The following is a 12,544-nucleotide window of genomic DNA, read 5'->3' as shown; positions in this document are numbered from 1 at the left end:
ACTCCCCATCATCCTTAAAATGAAGCCTCAACACCTCAGCCTGATACGGAAGCCACTCCGGACGATCTGGTCTCTGGCTCCCTTCACCACTCTTCATAGTACTCACTCCCTCCTCCTCAGATGCCCTCCACCCCAGATACCTGGAAACACCTCCTCACTTCTGAACACTCAGCTTAAGTACCACTTCCTACCTGCCTTTGCCCTGCTCCTGCAGGCAAAACTGACTGCTTCTTGTCTGGCGTTTCACTGTCACCATTCTCGTCACTTTTCTTCTTCTTCTGTCCATGGCACTCTCTATACTTGGGAGATCTCTCCAATTCTCCATGTAGTGCTGATGACAGGCAAGGTTTATAGAGTGGGCTCATGATCCTGGCCTAGAACCCCATATTCTGGCTGTTGCAGTTGGTCCAAGGATGATATTTAACCCAAGCAAGGCCAATCACAGCCCATGAGCCTTTTCTGTTCTGATCGTTCATGTTGCATCTCTAAATGGCCATGAACATGCAGTCTGACTTTGTAGTACCCTTGTTTGTCTGAAGCCTGTCTCCTTCCACCACACTGTCAGCTCCTTCAAGGCAGGGACTTTTCTTTGATTTTAATAATATATGTGTATGAATTTGTGTGTATAAAAGTCATATGTTCTCTTTGTGGGAAATTTGTAGGCAATTTATCTGTAGAAAATTCTAAAACCACACAAAAAGGTTGTTAAACAGTTGTAATCCTTCCTCTCCCAAAGACATTTTAACACCATTTTTATGATGCAGATACACACAAAACTCACATGTTATGCAATTAGGATATAATTGAACATGTGATTTTAAAACTCAGTATCACTTAATGATATACGTGAAAACTTCCCATGTAATTAGCTGTTTTTCCACATGAGTTTTATTGACTATTATTCTGTCAATGGATAAAATGTAGCATGATCTATTCATCAAAAGTCTATTAGAAATTTAAGTGGTTTCTACTTCTCATTATTATAAAAAATGCTGTATCTGATTTATACCAAGGGTGACATTGCAAAGAATGGTACTTTTATTAAATGAAGCTGATTAGTGAGCTATCCATATGGCAAGTGTATTAGTTATCTATTGTCATGTAACAATAGTACCACAAACTTGCACTTTAACAAAACACACATTTATTACCTTAAAGTTTCCATAGACCACAGTTTGGCATGGCTTAAGTAGTACCTCTGCCTCAGGGTCTCACAAAGTTGAAGTCAGGATGTTGGCTAGGGCTGCAGTCTCATCAGAAGTTCAACTGGGGAAGCATCTGCAGTAAAACTCATGTGGTTATTGGCAGAATTCAATTTCATGCAGGCTGCCAAACTGAGGGCCTCAGTTTTTTGGCTGACTGTTGGCCTGCAGCCACCCTTACCTCCCTGCTGCATGCTTCTCTCCGTGGAGTAGCTCACATAATGGCAGCTTGCTTCTTCAACGCCAAGAAGCGTGAGAGACAGAGAGAGAGAGAGACAGAGAGACAGAGAGACAGAGAGAAAGAGAGAGAGAGAGAGAGGGAGAGAGAGAGAGACACTCCTCTGAAGTCAAGCATTACAACTTTAAGTAACATAACCACATACCCATAATCACATACATCTTGTCACTTTTGCCATAGTCTATTGGTTAGAAGCAAGTCACAGGTCCCACACACACTCATGAGGAAGGGATCACACAAGAACTTACAGGGCATGAATTATAGGACTGCCCTAGATTTTGCCTCAGTGAGGGTCCCAAGCTTTCTTGATATATGGCACTTTTAATGTTAATCATTTTGTTTTCATGGCACCTTATTTATTAAGAACTATGTATTAAGTAGTTAGATCCAAACAACTTAGTAGTCATTTGAAAATTAAATTAAAAGAAAAAATAATATTTTATTTTACTTTTAAGCAACCATAGTATTTACTAATGGATTTGTGCTTCTATTGGGCACTGCAGAACTTATCAGGCCTTGGAATCAGATTGAACACCATTACACTCATCTCCTGATTTAAAGTGATATTTACTTTATATCACAAAAACTTTGAAAAACCCAGCTTTGCAAAAATACGATGCCATTGAAGGGAATGTATTATAATTTAATGTTGAAGCCACGAACTACTTCAAGTTAACAGTTTATGTGGTACCAAATAAATGTCACTATGCTTCCTTCAAAAATGTGAAATATGCCACGACACCCCTGTGAATCGACTGTGGCACCCAAGGGTGACTTGGTGCACAGTTTGAGAGCCATGGCCATATGGAAAAAATTTCCTTACCTTTACTTCACAGCATAAACAAAATCAGTTTCAGAAAAATTATGAATCTAAATGTAAAATGAAAACAGTAAGGCTTTTGGAGGAAAACATAGGAGAACACTTTTCTGATCCTGGGAAAGGACTCAAAAAGTACTAATCGTAAAAATGTTGATAAATTTGGCTGTATTAACTTTATATTACATTTTTTTCCATCAAAAGTGAATGATAAGGCACCTCGTGAATTGGAAGCAGATATTTGCATACATATATCCAACCAAGGGCTTGTATCCAGGATGTTTAAAGAGCTCCTGCGCACCAGTAAGATAAAGACAGACTACTCAGTAGAAAGATGGGGAACAGATTCAACAGACTCTTCAGAAAAGAGGATGTCCAATGGCCAATAATAATATGAAGACGTTTCAAACTCATTAATCATTAGGGAGATGAAAACTGAAACCACAATTCGATACCAACACAACTGCCAGATGGCTGCAGTTTTTTAAAAAGGGGAAATACCAGGTGTTACCAGAATTTGAAGAAACCTGAGCTCTCTTACAAAGTTGGTGAGGCGTACATTGGTGGAATCATTTGTTAAACTGGATCATGAACTATGACCCAGCATGCTATGGTCCAGCAATGTCACTCCTAGGCATATACCCCAAATAAATGCAAAGGTGTATTGACCAAAAAAATGTTCACAGCAGCATTGTTTATAATAGTCTCAGTCTGGGAACTATCCAAACATTTATAAATAACAGAATAGATAAATAACTTGTGGCACATTCCAATAATGTAATATTGTACAGAGTGAGCAATCTATGGCTACATGAACAGTATCGTAGAATCTAACACAATGTTAATCAAAAGAAGCCAGGGCATCCCAGTTACCCACCCACCCCCCCCCCGCACCCAACTGCAAACCGCATACTGTGTGATTCAATATATGTAAGGTTAAAAAGGGGCAAAATTATCCATACTCTTAGAAGTCAGACTAATATTTACCCTTGGTGGGAAGGGAATTTGTGACTAGAAGAAGGCAAAAGGGGGCTTCTGGAGTGCTAGTCTCATATTCTCTTTCTTGATTTGGGTACCAATTATAAAGGTGTGTCTAGGTTGTGAAAATGGCTGAGCTGTATACTAATGTGCAGTTAAGTATGTATGTTGTACTTTAACAAAAAGTCGAAAAAATAAATAATTCTGCAGTGAACATCCTTGTAGCTATATCTTTGGAGACATCCCTATTTTGTTTCTTTTGACTAAATTCCTAGGAGTGGAATTACTAAATCAAATGTTTTGAACATTTTTACGGCTTTCAGTGTATTTTGCCAACTTGTTGGGGACTGCCTTTATTTATCTTTGTCTCCCTGTGCCTAGCCCCATGCCACTGGCTAATATGGTTGAATAAAGGAAGGCCCTCTTTCTGTTTCTTGAATGAATCAGGCCCGTGCAAGCCTAAAAGAAGTTCCTGTTTGCTATTCCCAGAACTCTCTTGCCTTTGTTCTTCATAACGCTGGCTCTCAGCATTAAAGACACTCAGCTGGGAGCCTTTCCCAACTGTGTTAAGTTGTCCTCCATTCTTATTCTCTTTCCTAGCGCCTCTTGTTTACACGTCCCAATGTGTAATTATTATATTTTATTTAATTGTATGGTTGCTTGCTTATTGCCATTCTCCCACTACACTCTAAGTACCATGAAGATAGGAATGACACGTGTCTTGTCCACTATTGTAATCCCAGCACTTCTCACAGAACCTAGGGTGGAGAAGACCTCTATGTTAGCGCGACATTTTTGGCCACCAGGGACAGAATCCTAACTCAGATGAGCTTAAGCAAAAACGAACATTTTTGGCTCATGTAATTGAGAAGTTCAGAGCATAGGTTCAATTCAGACATGGCTGGATCCAGAGGTTCAAATAATATTATTAGGCCCCAGTCTCTTTTTCTGTCTCTTGCCACTAGTTGACTTAATTTTCAGACACATTCTTTCCTGACATGGTAGCAAAAGGACCACCCATCTCAGAAGAAAAGGAAGCAGATTTTTGGTAGGGTTGTCAGCAGTCTGGGGAGGATGCTCATTGGTCCAGCTTAGGGCCATATACCCATAGCTGAGCCAAACACAGTGGGTCTGGGGTTGGAGTTCTATATCCAGGCCTTGGTTCTTTGACTATCTCTGAGGGGGTGGATGGGTGGGAGAGGAGGATCCACCCCACCCAAACCGCAAGAAGATGTGAACAGGTGCAAGGGTTAACTTATTTGCTTAACTCCCAGTCCAGCTTACCACTTGATCGGCTGCAGAGATTCAGCTTTCTCACTGGGTGTATGCAGCCATTAACCTTAAGCCAGGCAGCTGAGACCTACAAGTAATTGAGCTATTTTCCAGCTAAGTGGGACCAGCTGAAATCAAGTACTTCCTTGACCCTTGATTGCCTTATTTTATCAGGCAATATATTGGCATTCCCTGAATGCCTTTGCCCTTTGCAATTTATTTGGGATTTAAGTGGATGTCTGCTCTTTGTAACAAACTTAGGGGTGGAGTTCATACATAACGTTTTCCTCCTTTCCAATCCTTATGCTAAACTAGGCCTGTTTATACAGTTTTCTTGAGCAGTTTCAAGATCATACTTCCACCCTCTCATTTTATCCACCTCCTTCTCCTGCTTCAGCCAGATCAACCCGAAGTTGACTGAGCTAAGTGACAAACAGGAATTTTCTCATTGGTATGCAGAGGTACATCAGATACATAAACTCACTGGCAGTGTTAGTATTCACTGGCTCGCAGACTCATCACTTTAGGCTTTCAATCTGGCTTCTTTTTCAAGGTTTCTCCATGACCTTGAGGAAGTCAATTCCCTCTTTCTGGACCATATCAGCTCTCGCTATAAAATCAAATAATTACCTTGTCTGCTGAACAAGATAGTTTCTGGATACCCCCTTGCCCCAAATCGCTGATTCTGGAATTACCTTTCCCCAGCAATCTGGTGATGAGAAGGTTAACATTAAGTGTGGGGTGGCTGCACGATCAGCCACATAATTTGTGGGTCCTTCTACAGAATGAAAATGCAATTTCCCTTGTCCAAAAATTATTAAGAATTTCAAGATCACAACAGCAGAACATTAAGCCAAGTATGAGGACCTTTTGAGACTGGAGTCCTGTGCCACAGCCTGGGTCATACTTCTGTGACGCCAGGCCTGGAAGTCTGAATTAATCAGAAGATTAACCAGCTATGCTCATGCCCCTCCTCAGAAGTCTGCATTATGTCTCCACCACCTTTCACGGGGATAGCAAAATCAAATGCCTGTAAAATAAATGAGTGATGTGGGTGGGGGTGATAATGACCATAGGGGAATTTAGGCTTAATATTGCCCAACCTTCTAATATTTGAAAAGAAGCCAGGATCAAAAAATTTTTAATCTCCTGATTTATTTTGTGTGTGTATGTACTTTAAAAAAGTTTATTATCTTGCACACCCATTCAGGTAACGTCATTTATACCAAATTAACAACATGGAAGAAGTACCAGTGGGTGACATCTGATGACATATAGGCACTGAGCAAAGCCTATGCTCTGAACTTCTACCCGGTTCTGCTGCCTGCATGCCGGCAGTTCCCTGAACTCTTGCAGTTCCCTGATTGGTCCAGAGCCTGGCAGTTAGTGGGAACTCAGTCAAGGTTGGTTGAATGAATCTTTTTTAAAGACTGACTTACATCACTATGCGTTTATACATACTGTTTTCTCTTCTTGAAACACTCTTCACTCACAACTACTGTGTCTACCTGGGAACGCTTACTGATTCTTTAAGATCTATCTTAGTCATTACATACAGTATGTAAAGACTTTACAGAACAGTCACCTTCCCACATCCGGTGGACAGTCTTAATCATTTCTTAATCATTTCCTCCACATTTTAAAATATCTTTTTTATGGCACAATTCTTTATGCATCACATCAACAAGAGAAAGGACAAAAACCACATGATCATCTCAATCGATGCAGAAAAAGCATTTGATAAAATTCAACACCCATTTATGATCAAAGATTTTTAACATAAAGAAATTTATTCTGAAATGGACTTTCTGTTTTTCTTAAATTGAGGTATAGTTGATTTACAGTATTATATAAATTTCGGGTGTAAAACACAGTGAATCACAATGTTTAAACATTATACTCCATTTATGGTTGTTATAAAGCATTGGCTATATTCCCTGTGCTGTACTATATAGCCTTGTAGCTTACTTATTTTGTACAAGGTAGTTTGTACCTCTTAATCATCAACCCTCTTCCCTCTTCCCATGAGTAATGACTGGTTGTTCTCTATATCTGTGAGTCTGCTTCTTTTTTGTTATATTCACTAGTTTGTTTTATTTTTTAGATTCCAAATATAAGTGATATCATACAGTATTTGTCTTTCTCTGTCTTCCTGACTTATTTCACTAAGCATGATACCCTCCAAGTCCATCCATGTTGTTGCAAATAGCAAATTTTCATTTTTTGTGGCTGAGTACTATTCCATGATATATATGTACCACATCTTCTTTATTCATTCATCTGTCGATGGACACTTAGGTTTTTTCCATATGTTGGCTATGATGCTATGAACATTGGGGTGCATGTATCTTTTCAAATTAGTGTTTTTGGTTTTTTGGATGTATACCCAAGAATGGAATTACTGGATCATATGGTAGTTCTATTTCTAGTTTTTTGAGGAAACTCCATACTGTTTTCTGCAGTGGCTGCACCAATTTACATTCTTACCTACAGTGTACAAGGGTTTCTTTTTCTCTACATCCTCACCAACACTTGTTATTTATGATCTTTTTGATGATAGTCATTCTGACTGGTGTGAGGTGACAGCTCATTGTAGTTTTGATTTGCATTTGTCTGATGATGATTAATGATGTTGAACATCTTTTCATTTGCCTTTTGATCATTTGTATGTCTTCTCTGGAAAAATTTCTATTCAGTTCTTCTGCCCGTTTTTTAATCAACTTGTTTGTTTTTATGGTTGAATTGTATGAGCTGTTTATATGTTTTGGATAGAAGTCCCTTATCAGTCATATCATTTGTAAATATTTTCTCCCATTCAGTAGGTTGTCTTTTCATTTTATTGATGGTTTCCTTTGCTGTGCAAAAGTTTTTAAGTTTAGGGGACTTCCCAGGATGGCAGTAAGTGGCGGGCAGAAGCAGCCCACAAGGTCAACCATAAAATGTCCCCTCCCACCACTTCCAGCCAGCTTTCACTGATGGCCCTGGTGGGCAATCATGAAGTGCCGAAGGAAGTTCCCTGCAGCCTTAATTTTTTTTTTAAGTTTTAAAATTTCATTAGATCCCATTTGTTTATTTTTGCTTTTATTTCTTTTGCCTTAGGAGACAGATCCAAAAAAAATATATTGCTGCAATTTATGTCAAAGAATGTTCTACCTATTTTTAATGTTCTGATTTTTTAGTGTTGATAATTGTTGAGAAAAATTATCCAAAAACTGGAGATAAGGCAAAAGGACAACTGCAGTGTTTTTCAATGGCATCCAGAAGCAGCAGCTCTCAAAATGTGCTTGCTGGTCAATGGCATCAGCACTGCCTGAGAACAATACATCAGTGTGTATATGTATTTACAGAAATGCTTACATATAAATGAAATGAATGAAGGCAGCAATACACGGGAAGAATTAGGAGTATTTTGTTGTTATACTGTACTCATACTACCTGGGAAGTGACACAGTGTTATTTGAAAATTGGCTTGGATTAGATATAAGTGTGTATTGTAAACTCTAAGGCAGGCACTAAAAAAAGTGGGAGAAAAGTATAAGATATACTAAGATAAGAGCAAAAATGGAATCGTATGTGATGTTCAGATAAAACCACAAAAGGCAGAAACAGAGACAAAAATAGAAACAACGAACAAAGGCAACAAATAGAAAACAGTAACAGATATGGTTGATATCAATCTGACCACGTCAGTAATCACTTTGAATGTCAATGGTCTAACTGCTCTAATTTAAAAAAACGAGATCATCAGAGTAGACCAAAAAACAAGACCCAATTATATATGTGCAAGAAACCCACTTTAAATATAAAGATAAATGTATTTATCTGCAGCCAATTAAGCCGACTATGCTCTTTAACTTGTGGGGACCCAGTGTGTAATGGTCCAGTGTGTACAGCTTCCTTGGTAGTGTATGCAGCCTGTTGCCTGTATGGGTTGCCCCTAAGAGACCTTGGAGACAGCTCTTTCCAGTGGACATTCATGTCTGTCATGCTGTCCCAAACCTAGGTTCCAGACAGGGATGCGGGGTGCCTTTGGAAAGCCCCAGGACATAGTGGCCAGGGTCCATATTGGCCAAATCATCACATCCATCCATACCAAGCTGCAGAACAAGAGCATGTGATTGAGGTCCTACGCAGCCAACTTCAAGTTCCCCAGCTGCCAGAAGATCCCCATCTCCAAGAAGGGGGGATTTACCAAGTTTAATGCAGATGAACTTGAAAACATGGTGGCAGAAAAACAGCTCATTCCAGATGGCTATGGGGTCAAGTGCATCCCTAATTGTGGCCCCCGCAACAAATGGCAGGCCTTGCACTCATGAGAGCTTTGGCGCTGTCCCCTCCTTATTCACACCCACCGATAAATCCTACTTTCTGGTAAAAAAAAAAAAAAGATAAATATTCTTATATACATAAATTAAAAGGATGGAGATAAATATACCATTCTAACAGTATCCAAAAGAAATCAGGAGTAGCTATATTAATTTTAGACAGAGCAGACATCAAAGCAAGGAAAGTTTTCAGGGATGAAGACGATTTCATAATGATAAAGAGATCAATATTCCAAGAAGACGTAAGAATCCTTAATGTGTCTGTGCCTAACAACAGAGCATCAAATTATGTGAGGCAAAAACTTATAGAACTGCAAAGAGAAATAGATGAATCCACTATCAGAGTAAGAGGTTTCAACACCTTGCCATCACAAATGGACAGATCCAGCAGGCAGAAAATCAGTAAGGACATAGTTGAACTCAAACCATGAATCAATTGGATATAAATGACATCTATAGCCTACTTCACCACCAACAGCAGAGTACGCATTCTCAAGATGACATGGAACATTCACCACTATAGACCCCATTCAGAGCCATAAAACACATCCTTACAAATTTCAAAGAATAGAAATCATACACTGTCAGCTCTCAGACCACAGTGGAATTAAACTAGAAATCTATAATTAAAAGATAACTGGAAATTTTCAAAATACATGGAGATTAAATAATACAATTCTGAATAACATATGGATGAAAGAAGAACTCTCAAGAGAAACTGAAAAGTACTTTGAACTAAAGGAAACTTGCTAAAGTTATACTTGCTAAAGTTACGCTTCCAGGAAACTAGTTTACAAAGCAAAGTCATCACAGGGCCAACACTATTTTCATAATAAGGGCGCATGAGGACAGTTCACTCATGAGTAAGCTGGAAGTTTGTGCTGAGCCAGAATGAAATAATAATTATTATTAATTATTTAATTTATAATTAGTTTAATTAAACATGTATTGTACCTTCCAAATGTGGCGGCAGGGGGTGGTGGTGAGAGAAGAAAAAGGTGCGGCTCCTGTTCACAAGGGGCTCACAATATAGTGGAGGTGGAGTAAGAAAAAGATAATTACAGTGTAACAGGATCATTGTCTTTGATAATAATTAAAGAATCAGTATATAATTAGACTCTTCACACGTTGCACAGCTAAAAGCACAAGCCAAGCATCATGAACATACTCCCCACTACCACACTTTTTAGCAGTAGAATGAGAATAATTAAAATTAGCATTTGTTGACTGTTTACTGTGTGAGAGGTGCTATTCTAAGCATCCATCTAAGCCTCGCAAAAACCCTGTGATGCAGGAACTATCATCGTTAGCGTCTTTTATAGATGAAGCAACAAAGTCACAGAAAAGGCTATTTGCCCATGGTCACGCAGCCGGTAACGGAAAGAAAAGGGATTTAAACCTGGCAGGGTAGCCACCTCCTAACCATGATATTACACTGTAGCTAGAAGGAACAGGGATCTGGGTCACCAGGACTCCTGAAATTTGGAACTGGTTGCTCTAACTCTGCCTCGTTTCCCTGATATCAGAGGAGAGAATCAAGCATGCAAAGAGAGGTCAAGTATGCAAAACTCTCTGCATAAGACACTAGGAAAAACCATTATTCCTTTTGTGTTTTTTCCTGTGTTCGCCATTTATTTATCCACCCACCCCCATTACTACAGTAACACATAAGTACATAAATGTTATAGAACATAGAAGAGGCAAAAAAAAAAAAAAAAAACCCAGAAAATAATGAACAAAAACCAAACAAACCAAACCAAACAAAAAAAGCCTTCATCCAACCATAGTCTCACCATCCAGAGGTGACTGCCGCTAACATTTTGGCACATTTCCTTCTAGTCTTTTTTTAAAGTCCTTTATTTACATAGCTGAGATCGTATTTACATTTGTAATTTTGGACACTGCTTTTTCCACTTAACATCAGAGCATAAACTCTGTGCAAACATTGTTTTAAGTGGCCGCATAATAATCCATCATATGAATATTCTATAATTTATTAACTGTTCTTTCACAATTGGATATTTAGGTCATCTCCAATATTTTCACAATTATAAGTAACACCAATACGAACATTCTAGTCCATAGATCTTTGTATGCATTACAGATTATTTTTTTAGGCTAGTTTCCCAGAAATGTAATTACTAGGTTAAGTATCATGAATATTTTAAAGATTGTGTAGAGATGTAGTATTCTTTATAAATAACAGATACGTTTTCTACAAATAAAAGGAAAGTCTTCCAGGGGGTCAGGAGTTGTGTGTACGTTTGTTCCTGTGTATAAATGTGGAGGAGGGTAGTTGCAAGACAGAACTGAGAACTTTCTCCTTGGTCAGTGCAGTAACCACGGGACTTTTTCTTCTTGTGAACTACTTCCCAATTTTCAGGGCCACATGCTGATTAAATATTGATCAGCTGAGTGCCAGCAAATGGAAGTAAATTTCAGATACGGAGTTTGGATGCCTTTTGCAAGTAGATTGTCCATAGAATAAGTTAGACTTGATACTTCAGCATTTTTTACCTGGCGCAGTACTTTCACTACCATTATCTCAACAGCTTCTCACAGCTCCTGAGTGAAATGGGTTGGAGTAGCCATTAACATTCCCAGGGCATTGGTTAGAAACTAAGGCCCAGAAAGCAGAATGACTTACCCGAAGTCACAGAGCTGGTTGGAGAGAGCAAGGACTAGAATCGTAGCCTCATGGCTCTAGGGCTAGAGCCCCTGTTATGGACTAAATTGTGCCTCCCCCACCCCACCCCAATTCATATATCGAAACCCTAACCCCCAATGTGACTGTATTTGGAGGTAGAGCCTATAAAGAGGTAATAAATGTTAAACAAGGTTATCAGGGTGGGGCCCTGAGCTGATAGGATTAGGGTCCTTACATGAAGAGGGAGACCAGAGCTCGCTCTCTCTGCATGCTCACACAGAGAACAGGCCAAGTGACGACACAGCAAAACAGCAGCTGTCTAAAAGCCAGGAAAAGGGGCCTCATCAGAAACCATCCCTGTCAATACCTTGATCTTGGACTTCCGGTCTCCAGAACTGTGAGAAAATAAATTTCAGTCATTTAAGGGTGTCAGTTATGCAAAGCCCTGGAAGACTAATACAGATGTCAGTACCAAGAAGTGGGGTCCTACTGTAACAAATGCCTAAAAATGGAGAGGTGGCTTGGAACTGGGTAGTAGATAGAGGCTGGGTAAGCTTAGAGGTCCATGCTACAAACAAACTAGATTGCCTTGAAGGGACTGATGTTAAAGGCAGTCTGGTGAAGGTTCAGGAAGAAAAGAGAGGAGCTGTAAAGAAAGTGTCATTTTAGAGAAGACACATATCATCATGAATAGAATGTTTCTAGGGCTGTGAATGTTAAAGGTAATTCTGGTGACGTCTCAGATGAAAAGGCAGAACATGCTATTGGAAACTAGAAGAAAGGCGATCCTTGTTTTAAAGTGACTAAGAACTTGGTTGAATTGCATTCTAGTGTTTTGTGGAAGGTAGAATCCCAAGTGTATTTAGATATTTGGCCGAGGAGATTTCTGAGCAAAGTGTTAAAGGTGTGACCTGGTTTCTTCCTGTTGTTTATAGTAAAATGCAAGAGGAGAGCGATAAATTGAAGGAATTGCTAAGGAAAAGGAACCACAACTTGAAGATTTGGAAAATTCTCAGTCCATCTACAATGCAAAAAATGAGAATGCATGTTCTAGAGAGGATACCA

The 12,544-nt window shown here is 39.2% G+C and overlaps 1 non-coding gene across 1 annotated transcript; it reads left to right on the top strand.

Annotated features, from left to right (window-relative positions):
• The first annotated feature begins 8,329 nt into the window (after nt 1–8,329).
• Nucleotides 8,330–8,466, top strand: LOC116152375 (small nucleolar RNA SNORA70). The gene has a single exon (XR_004136014.1). It is a non-coding gene; the product is annotated as a small nucleolar RNA SNORA70 (small nucleolar RNA).
• The last annotated feature ends 4,078 nt before the right edge of the window (nt 8,467–12,544 follow it).

The sequence above is a fragment of the Camelus dromedarius genome, chromosome 3, assembly GCF_036321535.1.
Source record: "Camelus dromedarius isolate mCamDro1 chromosome 3, mCamDro1.pat, whole genome shotgun sequence".
Taxonomy (NCBI): Eukaryota; Metazoa; Chordata; class Mammalia; order Artiodactyla; family Camelidae; genus Camelus; species Camelus dromedarius.
The sequence above is the reverse complement of the archived record's forward strand: the minus strand, read 5'-3'. Positions and strand labels throughout refer to the sequence as shown.